This window comes from Miniopterus schreibersii (genome assembly GCF_964146895.1).
Source record: "Miniopterus schreibersii genome assembly, chromosome: 12".
NCBI classification, from domain to species: Eukaryota; Metazoa; Chordata; class Mammalia; order Chiroptera; family Miniopteridae; genus Miniopterus; species Miniopterus schreibersii.
Genome location: NC_138112.1, coordinates 64047896 through 64063380, shown reverse-complemented (window position 1 = coordinate 64063380; position 15485 = coordinate 64047896). Strand labels below are relative to the sequence as shown.

Here is a 15485-nt window from a genome sequence, read left to right as displayed (position 1 = left end):
GGGGCCCTGGCCAATGGCCTGGGGGCCCGTGACGCTCCCGACGCGGCCGGGGGGCGGGGCCTTGCGGACGCCGGAGCCCGCGCCCGGAAGAGCCGGGTGGGGGAGGCCCCGAGGGCTGAGCAGCAGAGGCTGCGGCGTTTAAGCGGAGGGGCCGGCGGGGCAAACGGGGAACGCGGGTTGGCAAGGCCTTTGCCATCCCCACCTGCCTGAAGTCATGGCTCCCTCCCCCTGACCCGTCACCTATTATGGAAAAACTATAATAATACAAAAATACGTTACTAAGCCATTCAGAAAAATATGATACGCTTAAATACAAAACCCACAGTCCACAAAGGGGTACGAGAAATGGTTGTAATGCTGGTTGTTTACATTTAAATAGTTGAGAGATGCATCTGGTGTTTTTAAAACTGGCTTATTTTCCCTTCATTAAAGTAATACCATGACAACTGGAAAATACAGGATAGTAGAACTTACTTTAATCATCTATAATCCTACCATCTCAAATACAGTACATTAGTTTTTTCCTCTAATTTTCTTTATTATTTGTACTTTTTTTTTTTTTAGTCCTCACCAGAGAATATTTTTTCCATTGCTTTTCAAAAAGAGTGGACGGGAGCCCTAGCCAGTTTGGCTCAGTGGTTAGAGCATCTGCCTGTGGACTGAAGGGTCCTGGGTTCGATTCTAGCCGAGGGCACGTACCTCGGTTGCAGGCTCCATTCCCAGCCCTGGTTGGGGCTCCTGCAGGAGGCAACCAGTCAATGTGTCTCTCTCACATGGTGGTTTCTTTTCCTCTCTCTCTCCCTTCCACTCTCTGAAAAGCAATAGAAAAAATATTCTCAGGCGAAGATTAAAAAAAGAAAGTGGAAGGGGGAGAGAGAGAAACCGATGTGAGAGAGACACATCGATTGGTTGCTTCTTGAAAGCATCCCACGAGGGGCAGGGATCAAACCTGCAACCCAGGTAGGTGCCCTTGGCCAGAATCGAACCTGGGACCGTTCAGTCCACGGGCGGATGCTCTAACTGTTGAGCCAAACTGGCTAGGGCCTATTTGTATAATTTAAAAACAATTTTTTTTTTCCCAGCTGGTGTGGCTAAGCAGTTGAGCATTGACCCAAGATCCAGGAGATCGCCATTCGATTCCCAGTCAGGTCGGGGCACACAACCAGGTTTCTGGCTTGATCCCCAGTAGGGGTTGTGCAAGAGGCAACCAGTCAATTGCTTTCTTGTCATTGATCTTTCTATCTCTCTCTCCCTCTCACTTCCTCTCTCTGAAATCCATGAAGACATTTTTAAAAATTTTCTTTTTTACAATAGCTTTGTTGAGATACAATTCACATACCGTACAATCCAAGCATTGGAGGTGTACAGGTCAGTGGTTTTAGCGTATTCACAGAGTTGTGCAGTCATCACACAAACAATTTTAGTACATTTTCATCACCCTTGAAGAAACCCTGTGCCCATTGTTACTTACTCCCCATTTCCCGCAAACCAACACCCCTAAGTAAACACTCATTTACTTTGTTTCTACAGATTTGCCTGTTCTGGACATTTCAAATAAATGGACTCACGCAATATGTTTCCTTTGTGTCTGGCTTCTTTCCCTTAGCATAATGTTTCAAGTTTCATCCATATTGTAGCATGTATCATACTGTATTTCTTTTTATTGCCACATAATATTTCATTGTATAGGTATACATACCATGCTTTGTTCCTCCATTTATCAGTTGATAATCATTTGGGTTGTTTCCACTTTGGGGCTATTTTGAATAATGCTGCTATGAACATTCATATGCAAGTTTTTGTGTGTGTGTGGACATAAATGTTTTCATTTCTCTTGGATATCCACCTAAGAAAGAACTGTTGGGTCATATGATAACACTATGTAATCTATGTGTAACCTTTTTAAAAAAATCATTGTTATGTTGATAAAAATTTGTGTCACTAAATGCTGCGTTATAAGCACTTTCCATGTTATTATATTGTCTTAATCATTTAAAATGAACCTAATTACTACACCGTAATGTAATCATTCTATAATTAGACATTCGGGCTATTTCCAAATTTTTGTTTCCAAACATTTCTAGCATGAATTTTTTTCTATATTCATTTCTATATGTTCTGCATTTAGAATTATTATAGTAGGATAGGTTCCTAAAAGTGGAATTATTGTGTCAAAGGATTATTTACAATTTTTGCTTTATATATAAAGTGTATAACCTGAAAAGTTCTATCCTTACCCTGAAACCCACTCTTTAAAATACAGACATATATATATATGTATGTATTACCAACAGTTTGTGATGAACATTTTCATAATAAAATAAATAACTGAAAAACTGAATAAATTGAACAGGGAAAACCCATATAACCACCATCTAAATTCTACAATTAACATTTTATTGTTTATCACACTCACCCATTAATCTATCCTATTTTTGATACATTTATTTTTATTTATTTTTTAAATATATCTTTATTGATTTCAGAGAGAAGAAGGGAGAGAGAGAGATAGAAACATCAATGATGAGTCATTGATGGGCTGCCTCCTGCACGCCTCCTACCGGGGATTCAGCCTGAAACCCTGGGCATGTGCCCTGACCGGGAATCAAACCACGATCTTCTGGATCCTAGGTTGATGCTCAACCGCTTAGCCAGGCCAGCAGGGCTGATACATTTAAAATATACATTTTTATAAAGTTGACATCCTATTATTTACTGCTTTGCGATCTTTTTTCACTCGGCAATGTAAGTATTATGTCATGCCAATATATAGATAAATATTTCCTCTATCCTTTTCAATGAGCTACACGGTATTCCAATATATGGCTTTCAATTCAACTTTAAAAATGTTTATCGAGCCCAGCCAGCGCCACACACCAGAGGTGGAGCATCAGCCTAAGATGCAGGAGATCTGCCTTTGATTCCCCAGCGGGGCACGTGCCTGGGTTGCAGGCTCCGTCCCCAGTCGGGGGCGTGCAGGAGGCAGCCGATCAATGGCTCCTTCGTCATTGATGTTTCTCTCTCTCTCCCTCTCCCTTCCTGGTTCTGAAATCAATAAAGACATTTTTAAAAATAATAAAAAATAAAAATATTTATCGAGCGGCCTGTATCTTCCAGATAATACCCCAGCACTTGGGATACATCGGTGAACAACACCAGTCAGGGGTTCTGCCCCTCTATTCTCTTGCCTTTGCTGTATGAACTGTATTTCAGGACAACCAAATATCCCCAGTTGGTGCGGGAAAGTTCTTCTCTACAGCAGGCTTCCTGTTAACAAATGTGGAAGGAATAATAAAATTAGAAACTCAGCATTTTGCAATCCCTGGTGAAATAATTGATCCAGTCAGTGGTCGTCAATGGATAAAAGCATGAGATGAAAAGCTGATAGGAAACTCCCACGGAGGGATCAGGCCAAGGCCACCCAAACTGATTAATCTCCACGTGGATAAAAGCAGAACAACCTCACCTCATTGGCCTCCAGAAGTGATGCAGCATGGTGTTCACAGCACTGACCTCAAAAAAGTTGAAACTGATCTTAACCAGGCCTCAAAAGCTAACTTTCATTTTACAGGGAACGTAGGCGGTAAAGGGGTAAGTTAAATGTCATCACGGGAGAGCAACAGATAAATCCAGAATATAAAACATTTTACAGAAACAACTGACTCAGCTGATTTTTATCAAGTCAAAGCATGAAAAAAAGAATGGGAGAGCCAGTGCCTCAGATTAGGGAATCCTGGAGACATGATGATCTTCCCCGCACCCCTGGAAATCGCCGTTCTACTTTCTGCCTCCATGTCCTTGGCTACGGCAGGTACTTCATATAAGTGGAATACCGTGTATATGTCCTTCGTGACTTTTTTCACTTAGCATCATGTCCTCAAGGTTCATCCGTGTTGTAGCAGGTGCCAGAAGTTCCTTCCTTTTTAAGGCTGAGCAATATGCCATTTATGTATACACCACAGTTTGTTCATTCGTTCATTGATGAACACCTGCGTTCTGAAGCCCAGCCCTTTCTGAGCCTTGGCAAAAGGATGACCTATAGCTCACATAACAAACTTCGGAAAGGGAAATGTGCAGCTGGCAGCAGACATCAGCAGGGGCTCACACGCTGCCAGGACTTTATTTCTCATTCCTCCTTCCCCAGCTCACATCTCCCCATATTTGCTTCCTACAAGAGAGAATATCTCTTCCCTTAGCTGTTGACAATGAGGAAGAATTGACATTACATACATATGTATGCAGTATACACATATATATGTGTACATCTACACACACACACACACACACACACACACACACCTATATATGTCTTTTTATTTTTACTTTTTCTTGGTTAATCCTTACCCCAGGATATTTTTTCAATTGATTTTTAGGGAGAGTGGGGAGGGGGGAGAGAGAAATATCCTTGTGAGAGAGACACATCGATTGGTTGCCTACTGCACACGCTCGACCTGGGCAGGGGATTGAACCTGCCACCCAGGTAGTTGCCCTCGACCGGAAATTGAAACCACGACCCTTTGGTGTGCAGGACAATACTCTAAGCACTGAGCTGCACTGAGCCACACTGGCCAGGGTATTGATTTTTAGAGAGAGGGAAGAGGGAGGGAGAGAGAAAGAGAAACACTGATGTAAGAGCAGAACATCTATCTGCTGCCTCCTGCTCACCCCCACTGGGGGAACCATGTCCCCACCAGGGGATCAAGCCCAAAACCCAGGCATGTGCCTGACCGGGAATTGAACCAACGACCTTTTGGTGCATGGGATGACACCCAACCAACTGAGCCACACCGGCGAGGCTGTTTTTGTTTTTGTTCTTGTTTTGTTTCTTAATATGCGAGATTTACTTATTTATTTTTATTTTATTGATTTCAATTGGTTGGAGCGTTGTCCTGTACACCGAAGGGTTTGATTCCCAGTCAGGGCAGATACTTAGGTTGTGGGTTTGATCCCTGGTGGGCACATACAGGAGGCAACTGATTGATGTTTCTTTCACATCAATGTTCCTCTCTCTCTCTCTCTCCCTTCCTCTCCCTGAAAAGATAAATAAACATATCCTCAGGTGAGCATTAAAAAAGTCCTATTTGTGATTAAAAAAAAAAAATTAATTATAGTAATGTATGTGACAACATTCTACAAGCTATAATGGTCTATAAATATAGGATGTTTTCAGTAAATTACACATAAAACTATCAATATGATCATGTAATTGACATAATAATTGTATATAAAATGATAAATGAGAGCATTCGATTAAGGAATACGACAGTGTACAACTTAGAGGCTGATTCTTCCCATCTACCTGTATATGGTACTAGAAAAACTGTGGTTAGTTTTTTTTTTCCTGCCAAGGGGGAAAGAAGTGCTTCCAACACATGGGAAAACCCTTGAGGCTTCTGCTTGGGAGTTCACTTGTTTTTTTTGTGGTAAGGTAGGGTATAATCAGTATTTGTGGGTATAAGGATTATTTGCTCTGGGAAGTCAGATGATGTTACAGAAAATTCATTTGCAAACCCATGAGTTATTTGCATGTTGTTGGGGCCAAAAGGCCCCAGAGCTAAGTTTTATTTCTCTCTCTGTATTTCACTGTCCCACAAGATGTAGAACCTGCTGAATAAACGACCTTAGCCTTTTTAAAAAACAAACTATTGTACTGTTTGCATTGCACCTAGATCCTGGGATTCCAGAGTCACTCTGGAGGAGGTCTTTAAGGTCCTAACCTGGGTTGCTTAGAAAAAAAATTTTTCCCCTGCGGAAAGAAGTTTGGGGCCAGATCACCCACCAGTTTCTTAACAGGCCCCTTATGAGCTTCCTGGCGCAGCAGGGATTTGGCAAGGTTGTGCGTTCACACAGCGGATCATCCCGCTAGAAAGCATTCCCCTAATTCTGAAAGCTTGCAGTCCACTCACATTCCACTCACATTCAGCAAAGGAGGAGGAAGGCGGGGACCCTGTTGCTCCTCGGCTGGGACAGAAATGAGGGTGTGTCATGTGCCCAAGGCTGGCCAAGCACACCCTTCCCTTCCCTTCAGCTCATCCATCATCCATCCATCATCCACCCTCCATCCATCCATCCATCCATCCATCCATCCATCCATCCATCCATCCATCCTCGTTTCATTATGTGCATATTCAGTGCCAAGCAGGGGTCCTTGCCCATCAGGTCCTCCGAGCTCCCGTGGGCGCGGTGCGCAGAGCCGAGAACTTCAGGTTCCCAGGCCGGGGTCCTCCCACCCTTCCCTCCAGGAGAGCTCGGAGACAAAGGGATGCGCCCCGGGAGCTCCCAGAGCTGCGGGTTCTCCTGCGGCCGGGTTTCGGCGCAGTTGCTTCTCCACTCCCCAGCCCGAGGGGGCGCTGCAGCGCCGGGCGTGGGCCCGCCCCTGCGCCGCGCCGCGCCGCGCTCCGCTCGGGTCTGCGCTGCGGGCGGCCCCGCCGTGGTACGCGCTCCTCGCCGCCCCCCCGGCCCTCCCCGCCGGTGGTAGGTGCCGGAAGTGCCGCCATTTTGGGGTGCTCTGCTCTGGCGGCAGCGGCAGCGGCGGCGGGACGCGGAGGCTCCCCCGGGACTCGGCCTCAGCAGCGAGGCGGCGGCGGCGGCGGCGGCTGAGGAGGCGCAGGCAGCAGCGGAGGCAGCGGCGGGCTCAGGTGCAGCCGCTGGTGAGTGCGGCGGCCGCGGGATAACGGGCCGCTGGTGGGAGGGAGGGAAAGGAGGCTGGAGGGAGGCGCCGCGGGGCGGGTCCGGTCCGGGCGGCCGCGGGGCACAAGGCCCTCGGGGCGCGGCCGCTCCTCGTTTTCCGCGCGCCCCGGGGGCAGGGCCGTCGTCCCCTCCCGCGTGTCCGGGTTCTCTGCTCCCCGGGTCCCGCCGCGTTTGCCCGGCGCGTGCCCCGGTGCCCAGGGAGACCCGCCCTCCTCGTGGCCTCGCTCCCTCGCCCCGCGCCCTTTGCCTTCACCCTCCGGACCCAGCAGGCTCCGTTCCCTGCCCAGGGGCAGCTCCGTTCTCTTCTTTTTCCGGCCGCCGTGCCAGACCCAGGCTGCCTGCCCGGGACACCCCTTCCTGCTCCTGTCGCCCCACGTGTTCCATTTGCTCGTCCCTGGGGGGGGCCAGGACCCCTGTCCCCGGAGGGCAGCGCGTCCCCTCAGGGGCGCGGAGAGCCCCGGTTCCTCGGCCCAGATCCGCCAGGGCCTCGCTCGCCCTCCCCCACGTCAGGTGCTCACCCCGTCGTGGCCTAGAAGCTGGGCTGCGATCTCGCACCCGGGGCGCGGGGAGCATCGCGGAGCTTTCCGCGGGGCGCCTGGTTTTGGATTTAAAGCCACCGGTGTCTTGGCTGTGGTCCTCGGGTCTGGGTGTCGTTTGAATTCTCTTAAGACTGTTGCACAAGCTTTAAGGAGCCTTTCGTCGCTTTAGGCTCATCCTCGTAGTTGGTCGGAGCCTGTTTCATCAAAATGGAACCTTTCTCTCGCCGGCCGAGTCAACGCTGTACTTTTATTGCCCCCGAGTTTGGAGGCTGTATCGTAACAGTTCTGAGTAGAACGGAGCGCTGTAATGTCTGCCGTGCGAGGTGCCCGGTGCCCAGCGACTCCTGCACGGGAACTTCAGCTCCTCAGGGCTCTTGGCTTCTCTGCGGAACGGGGAGGCTTTTTTATCGCATTCTTTCCCCTTTTCCACAAGTGTTAGGTCGACTCTTTGTGAGCGTGGCCTCTCCTGGAGTTCTGTGCGTGCTTCAGGCTCTTCTGAAATTCTCGGTGAGGCAGAAGGTGTCTCCACTCAGAACCGCCCAGAGCTCTTTTTCTCTCTGTTTTCACGTTAACGAGCCCACGTGGAAAAATCACGGTTATCATTGCTTGCGTAAACTGTTGCTACAGTCACCCCAATACCTTCCGTGCCCGTTTTTTTTCTGTTCTCCTGACTTGACAGTATGTGGTTTCTGATCATGAGTTAGCCAAGATTGAATCCGGAGTTTTCAGCTGTTGCTTTAACCAGGAAGTTTATGGTTCCCCCAGTGGTTCCAAATTTCCTCTCGACCGTGCGCCACCTGTGTCCATTCAGAATGGCTGTTGGCCTGGAGCGTAGGCCTCCACTTATTTCCAGCCCTACCTTCTTGCCGGTAGGGTTTTCTTCTAGATGTTATCTCTTAGATAGTGTCTGGGTTCAGAGTCCATTAGCATGTGGGGTTCTTAGAGACAGAGTATCTTTTCCAACCCCTTCACTTTTTAGATGAGGAAGGGAAGGCCCCCAGAGGTTAAGTGACTTTGCCCAAGGTTACCTAGCAAGTCCTCTTAAAAGAGTCTCATCAGATTTTTAAAAAACAATACCGTGCAAATTGCCCTTTAAGATGTGATGGAATGGAAAGGGCCCTGAGTTTGAAGTGAGGAGGCCTGGATGGTAGTCCTTGCTGTCAGTTACTAGCTGCACAAACTGAGCCTCGGTTTTTTTCTCATCTGCAAAATGGAGGAAATGTGTCTACCTCGCACATGTTGCTAATCCAGCCTCAGTGCTGTAGCACGTGAAAGTGCCTGTGGCTCAAGAGGCAGGCAGTGAAATTTTGAATCAGATGATTTATTTATTTATTTATTTATTTATTTATTTATTTATTTATTTTTCAGATGATTTATTTTTATAAAACTTAGGTTTTTTTATTATTGCAGAAGTTACAGGTTCATTATAAAAAAAAATACATGTAAGCCAAAAAGGAAAAAACTCCCCCTAGTCGCACCACTCAGAGGTAATTATTGATGTTCAGTCTTTGTCTTATCACCGGTTTTATATGCTATAGAAATGTTTCTTATTTTACCAAAAGAGGCTTATCCTAGTAACAGTTTTCTGCTGTGTTTTAAGATTTAATAATAGGTGATAGGCGGGTTTAACAACCACATTTTAAATGGTGCTCTGTATTTAACAGCTCTAGCACATGTGAGGTAGGTCAGTGGATATCACAGTACTGGAGCAGAAAAATCGCTCTTTAAACATATGCTGAGCTGGAAGAGGAGGAGAGGAAGGGCACAGACCTAATATTTATTGTATGTCTACAGTGGTTTAAAAAAAAATTTTTTTTTAAAATAAAGATTTGGCTCTGCTGCTAAATGTGGAGTGTGAGTCCAGCATTCCCTGCCCCTTCCTGTGACTGCTACTGCAGCTTCTTTAACTTACTTTGACTGTGAGGTTAGACCTAATAAGGAAGTGGGAAGTTAGAGGGTGGTGGTGTGCCTGGAAAGGGAAAGAGAAGAATTGTCACCTGGAGGCCACTGTGAATTTGAAGGAAATAGGAGCATTAGGCTCCAGAGTTCAAGGCTTTGGGTACTCTCAGCAAATTGCTGTTTCCTCTGCTCTCCCCCCCCCCCTTTTTAAACAACTTTATTGAGATGTAATTCACACAACATATAATTCAGTGGGTTTTGATATATTAAATTATTTTTTAATTGAAATACAACAAAATTTGCCATTTTAACCAATTTTTATATTTGCGGTTTTTATGTGGTAAAATCACATAATATAAACTTTACCATCTTAACTTTTTTTAAAAGACTTTTTTTAATTGATTTTTAGAGAGAGAGGAAGGGAGAGGGAGAGAGAAACATTGATGTGAGAGTAAAACATTGATCATTTGCCTCCTGCACACCACTGGGGATCAAGCCTGTAACCCCAGCATGTGCCCTGATTGGGACTTGAACTGGCAACCCCTCAGTTCACTGGACATCGCCCAGATAACTGACTCACACTGGCCAGGGCCATCTTAACCATTTTTGAGTGTATAGTTCTGTGACATTAAGTGTATTCACATTGTTGGGAAATCTCTACAGAATTTTAAAAAATTTTTTAATCCTCACCTGAGGATATTTTTTCCATTGCTTTTCAGAGAGGAAGGGGCGGGGGGGGGAAGAGAAACATGGATGTGAGAGAGGCACATCAATTGGTTGCCTCCTGCACACACCCTGACTGGGGTCAGGAATCGAGCCTGCAACCAAGATACGTGCCATTGGCTGGAACTGAACCTGGAACCCTTTAGTCTGTGGGCAGACACTTTTTTTTTTTAAATATATCTTTATTGACTTCAGAGAGGACAGGAGAGAGAGAGCTAGGAACATCAATAATGAGAGAGAGTCATTGAGCGAGCCCGCAACGTGGGCATGTGCCCTGACCGGGAATTGAACCCAGATCGCCTGGATCCTAGGTAGATGCTCAACCGCTGAGCCACGCCTGGCTGGGCGGCACTCTTTTTTTTTTTTTTTAAATATATCTTTATTGATTTCAGAGAGAGGAAGGGAGAGAGAGAGATAGAAACATCAATGATGAGAGAGAGTCATTGATCAAGCCCACAACCTGGGCATGTGCCTTCACCAGGAATCGAACCCTGATCTCCTGGATCCTAGGTCGATGCTCAACCGCTGAGCCACGCCCGGCCGGGCCTGGCGGCACTCTTAACTGAGCCAAACTGCTAGGGCATCTACAGAATTTTTATCTTGCAAATCTGAAAGTTTACAGTCCCATCAAGTAGCACAAGGGCTCTAATATTTCCACATCCTTGCCAACACTTGTTTTTTGTTTGTTTTTTTAAATTTAATTTAACTTTAGAAGAAGAAAGAGAGACATCGATTTGTTGTCCACTCATTCATGCACTTCCCAGTTGATTCCTGTATGTGCCCTAACCAGGGATCGAACCCGCAACCTTGGCATATCAGGATGATGCTCTAACCAACAGAGCTACCCAGTTTTTAAATTTTTTATTAAAGAGTAGCTATCCTGGTCCAGCTGGGCGTGGCTCAGTGGTTAAGCATCAACCTATGATCCAAAGGATCCAGGTTCGATTTCCGGTCAGGGCACATGACCGAATTTCGAGCTCAGTCCCCAGTGGGGGGCATGCAGGAGGCAGCCGATCAATGACTCACTCACCCTTGATGTTTCTCTCTCTCCCTCTCCCTTTCTCTCTGAAATCAATAAAGATATTAAAAAAAAAAAAAGAGTAGCTATCCTAATGGGTATGGGATGATATCTCATTGTGGTTTTGATATGAATTTCACTGATTAATGATGTTGAACATTATGGTTTTTGGCCAAGGTCTTTGCAGAAATGTCTGTTCAAGTTCTTTGCCCATTTTTAAATCAGATTTTTTTTTTTTGGAAGGGGGAGAAAGAGAAAGAGACAGAGAGAAACATCGATGGGAGAGAGACACATGGTTGCCACCCACAGGAGCCCAGACTGGGAGCGGGGATCCAACCTGCAACCCAGGTATGTGCCCTTGACTGGGAATTAAACCCAAGATGCTCCAGTGTGCAGGCGGATGCTCCAACCACTGAACCATACCAGCTACAGCTGTTTGATTTTTTTGTTGTGAAATTGTAGTTTTTTAATATATTCTAAATGTTAACCCCTTTTTAATTTTTTAAAAAAATATATCTTTATTGATTTCAGAGAGAGGAAGGGAGAGAGAGAAACATCAATGGTGAGAGTCGTCATTGATTGGCTGCTTCCTACACGACCCCTACTGGGGATCGAGCCTGCAACCTGAGCATGTGTGCTGACGGAATCGAACTGCAATCTCCTGGATTCTAAGTGGATACTCAACCGCTGAGCCACGCCTGGCCTGGCCCCTTTTTAATTTTTGATTTGCATGTACTTTCTTCCGTTCTGTAGGTTGCCTTTTCACTTGGTCGGTTGTGTCCTTTAAAAACTTAATATTTTTTAAAGTTTGATGTCATCTCATTTGTCTGTTTTTCATTTTGTTGCTTGCGCTTTTGGTCTTATACCTAAAAAATCATTGCCCAAGTCCAAAACCATGAAGCTTTTCCCCTACATTTTCTTCTAGGAGTTTTATAATTTTAGGTTTAGGTTAGGTGATTTTAGTCATTTTTAAGAGTACATTCATAGTGCTTGGATGGTGGGGCTTAGTTGTTTGAGCATTGTCTCATTCATCAAGAGGTCACAGGTTCAATTTACAGTCCGACCGTATGCCCAGGTTGTGGGCTCAGATCCCTGGTGGATATGTAGAAGGCAGCAGATTAGTGTTTCTCTCTCATTGATGTTTCTGTCTCCGTCTCCCTTCATTTCTCTGAAATCAATAAAAACTTTTTTTTTTAAAGTACATTCACAGTATTGTGCAGTCACCACCACTATCTTTTTCCAAAATGTTTTTTCACTCCAAACAGAAACTTTGTAACCATTATTAAGCAATAACACCCCATTCTCCCTCATAGCCCTTGGTAACCTCTAGTCTACTTCCTGTCTGTATGAATTTGCCTCTTCTGGGTATTTCGTGTAACTAGAATCCTACAATATTTTTGTCCTTTTGTGTCTGGCTTATTTCAGTTAGCACAAAGTTTTTAAGGTTCATCCATAGTAGCATGTATGCATCAGGACTTCATTTCTTGAGGTCAGGGATGTCTTTTGATAGCTCTCCCCTCTTCCGATTAGTCGCGCCTCGGGTAAACCTCATTGGCTACGATACTGCCACTGCGCAAAGCTGCTCTCTCCTCTTTCGGAACTCTACAAGGGCCACCGAATTGGTTAGAATGCATGCTCTGTGTATGGATTGCCACACAGGTATGTTCACTAACAAGCTCAAATCTCTTGAAAATTCAGACATGTTGTTATGCATAAAAGTACATGACAATGAACCAAATCACAGTTAATAGCACCATTTCTAATTTAATCATAATTTCCAATCTTTCAGTGTTCAGCATATTCAAAATACTGCTTGTATACAGAAAAAGTGTCACATGAAGAGAACAAGAATAGGCAAGTTTAAGTTTCTGCCTTTGCTTTGTAATAATAATACAGGAGTTTTTTTGTCAGAGAGTGGACTGATCTCCAGGTATTCATATTGTGTACAGATAAGTTTAAAAACTTGGCATTTAATGGCCTAGTCTGATTAATATTTTCAGGGAAAGAGCATACTGAAGGTAGTCATAGGTCTTGTTTTTTTCAGTAGGAACAAAGCTATTCAGAGTATTCTCGTGCATGAAAGGCTTTCTTAGGATGAGCTTCTTTTTTTTTGGAGATTCATAACTGATTTTCATCTGCTTGATTTTCTACTTTTCCTCTCTTTGCTTTTTGGACCTTGCCTCCCACTCCATTTTCTTCTTCTCTAGTAATAAATGGAGTTTAATATTAATCATTGGGTCATAGAATGAACTGGAAGTTTTATTCAGTGAACCCTATTGTGCCATGAAGTATTACAGCCCTCATAGTACTTAACACATGAGACTTTATTTTAGTGTCGGGGAGAATATACATGCAGTACATTTTTTCCAAACAACATGAACCACTCGTTTGTTCAAAGCTGTTCTTTGAGTCTTGGTTATTTTTTATAATAGTTAGAAATTGAATGTAGCATGGAAATTCAAGTGTTCCAGAAATATTTGAATCAGGAATTAACTTTCTATGTAGCCTTTCCAAGTAGAACTTATAATAAATTATGAAGTTGATACTAACATAATCCTTATTTACCTGCACACTCCTTTCAAGAGGTGATACGGCACACAGAAATAGTCAACAAGCAAGTAAAATAGAAACAAATTTTTGAAAAAATCCTGGAGAAGTACTTTTCCATAATTGAGAATTGATTATTTGATTTTTTGAGTCCTTAAAACTTGTGGTTTCAAAGAATGATGTGACTCGACTGGGGTTTATAAGCATAGCTAGGGAGGGATAGGTGTGACAGCTCAAGCCAGTGGGCTTAAAAATTGGTATCATCACTGTGTGTGACCTTCACATTTCTGGGCCTGTTTTCCCATTTTTAAAATAGAGATACCAACCTGGAATGGTAATGTGAGAGCTAATTGAGATAACATGCTGGGCACTGAACAGTGTCTGGTACAGTGTTGATAATGCTATTTCCTTTTTTCATGTGTAGAAATGGGCATACTACTTATCACATGGGTCAGCAGTGCAGTTCAACCAAAAAAATGTGACACAGTTAAAATGCCTAGCAGTGCTGTACATAAAAAGTTGCTACTAAGTCAGTGTTCCTTTCCTTTTTCCCCTTCTGGGTGCATTTTGTTTTGCATTTTCCTTTGTCTTTTATGGCTTAAGGGATGAGACATTGTTTCCTAATGTCCAATTTGTGCATCTGAAATGTTGTCTGCACAAGGCATCCTTCCCCAATAGAACCTTTTAGCTTACTGTTCCCTGTGGAATCCTTGGTAATGTGGTTTCCTAGATTTATTTTCGCTGTCTACTTCACATGAGAATCTGTTGGTAGAAAACTGAAAATACAAATGAGTATATTATTGGATTTGTAATAGGGACACCTGAGTCTCTTCCTAAGTAGGTAACTAGTTTTAGGCATGGGGGAGGGGGAGAGTTCTAATATTAAAAGTTTGTAATGCAGAGGAAAGAGTTAATCAGTTTTAGCTATTTGCTTTGTAAACTGTATTGTATCAAGAATCCTTATCTGAGCTTTATAATTTGCTAAAGACAGTTTTCGTGATGAGATCTTATAATTGTAACCTTAAAGTAGGGGTTTCTTTACAGAGTTGTTCCATTGTTATTTTTTTATTCTCTGCTATGAGGCCATGAGCACATGTATTTTTATTTTTATTTTTATAATCCTCACCTGAAGACATGCTTAGAGAGAGGAAGTGGGGGAGAGAGAGAGAAAGAAACATCGATGTTTGGTCAATTAGTTGCCTTCCCTACGCTCCACAACTGGGGATCAAACCTGCAACCCAGGTATGTGCCCTGACCTGGAATTGAACCTACAGCCAACTGAGCCATTCTGGCTAGGCCTATTTGTTTATTTTAAACTTCTTTGAGTTCCAGACCTGTTAAATTTTCCAAGAATGCTTTATATCCATCATAAACTCCATATTGACTTAACCTATTCTTTCCACTAAGGAAATATTTAATTCTCCTAAAAACTTTATCTCACAATCTCACATGCTAGAAGGATAAATACCAAAATTTTCTCTGAGTGTTGGGACATGTGTGATTTTTTTTCCTTCTTCATACTTAACATTAGTTTCTTGTTTTGTTTTTTGAGGATTTTTTTTTTCTTGGAGAGAAAGGGAGAGGGAGAGAGAAACATCGATGGGCTGCCTCCTGCACTCTCCCTGACCAGGAATCAAACTGGCAACCTGTCGGAGCATGGATGACTCCCAACCAACTGAGCCACACTGGCCAGGGCTGTCATTAATTTCATAAGTATGAAAAGTTAGGTTAAAATTAGACTTTTTTCAAGGGATGAGAAAGGGGAGCAGACTAAATATAAGATAATTCAGCCTTTTAAGTGATTTAAAGCATTTTAACTTAGAGCTTTGTAAAATTCTATCTAATGTGACAATCATCTGCCCTTTACCCCATTTTTCAAGAAATGAACTCATTTTCAGAACAGTTTTTGGATTGTAACGCTGATTTTTCTTTTCCTCCTTTAGAAAATATGGCAGCAAATGTAAAGAGGAATGGTGAGTTCTAGTTTAGAGGCTGCAGTGAGATCTGACAGATCTCACTTAGTTGATTTTATTTATTTTGTGGGGGCAATTATTTATAGTTGATTTGAC

The 15485-nt window shown here is 43.8% G+C and overlaps 1 protein-coding gene across 11 annotated transcripts in view; it reads left to right on the top strand.

The window, feature by feature from the left end:
* The first annotated feature begins 6393 nt into the window (after nt 1-6393).
* CELF1 (CUGBP Elav-like family member 1) overlaps nt 6394-15485 on the top strand; it is a 69716-nt gene continuing 60624 nt past the window's right edge. For 3 of the 11 annotated variants that reach the window (XM_081155478.1, XM_081155481.1, XM_081155480.1), the window contains exon 1: nt 6493-6650. The gene's annotated coding sequence lies outside the window, so the exon portion shown is untranslated. Of the gene's footprint in view, nt 6651-15485 lie in introns of all 11 variants that reach the window. The other 8 variants (XM_081155472.1, XM_081155476.1, XM_081155477.1 and 5 more) reach the window with 7 other exon arrangements.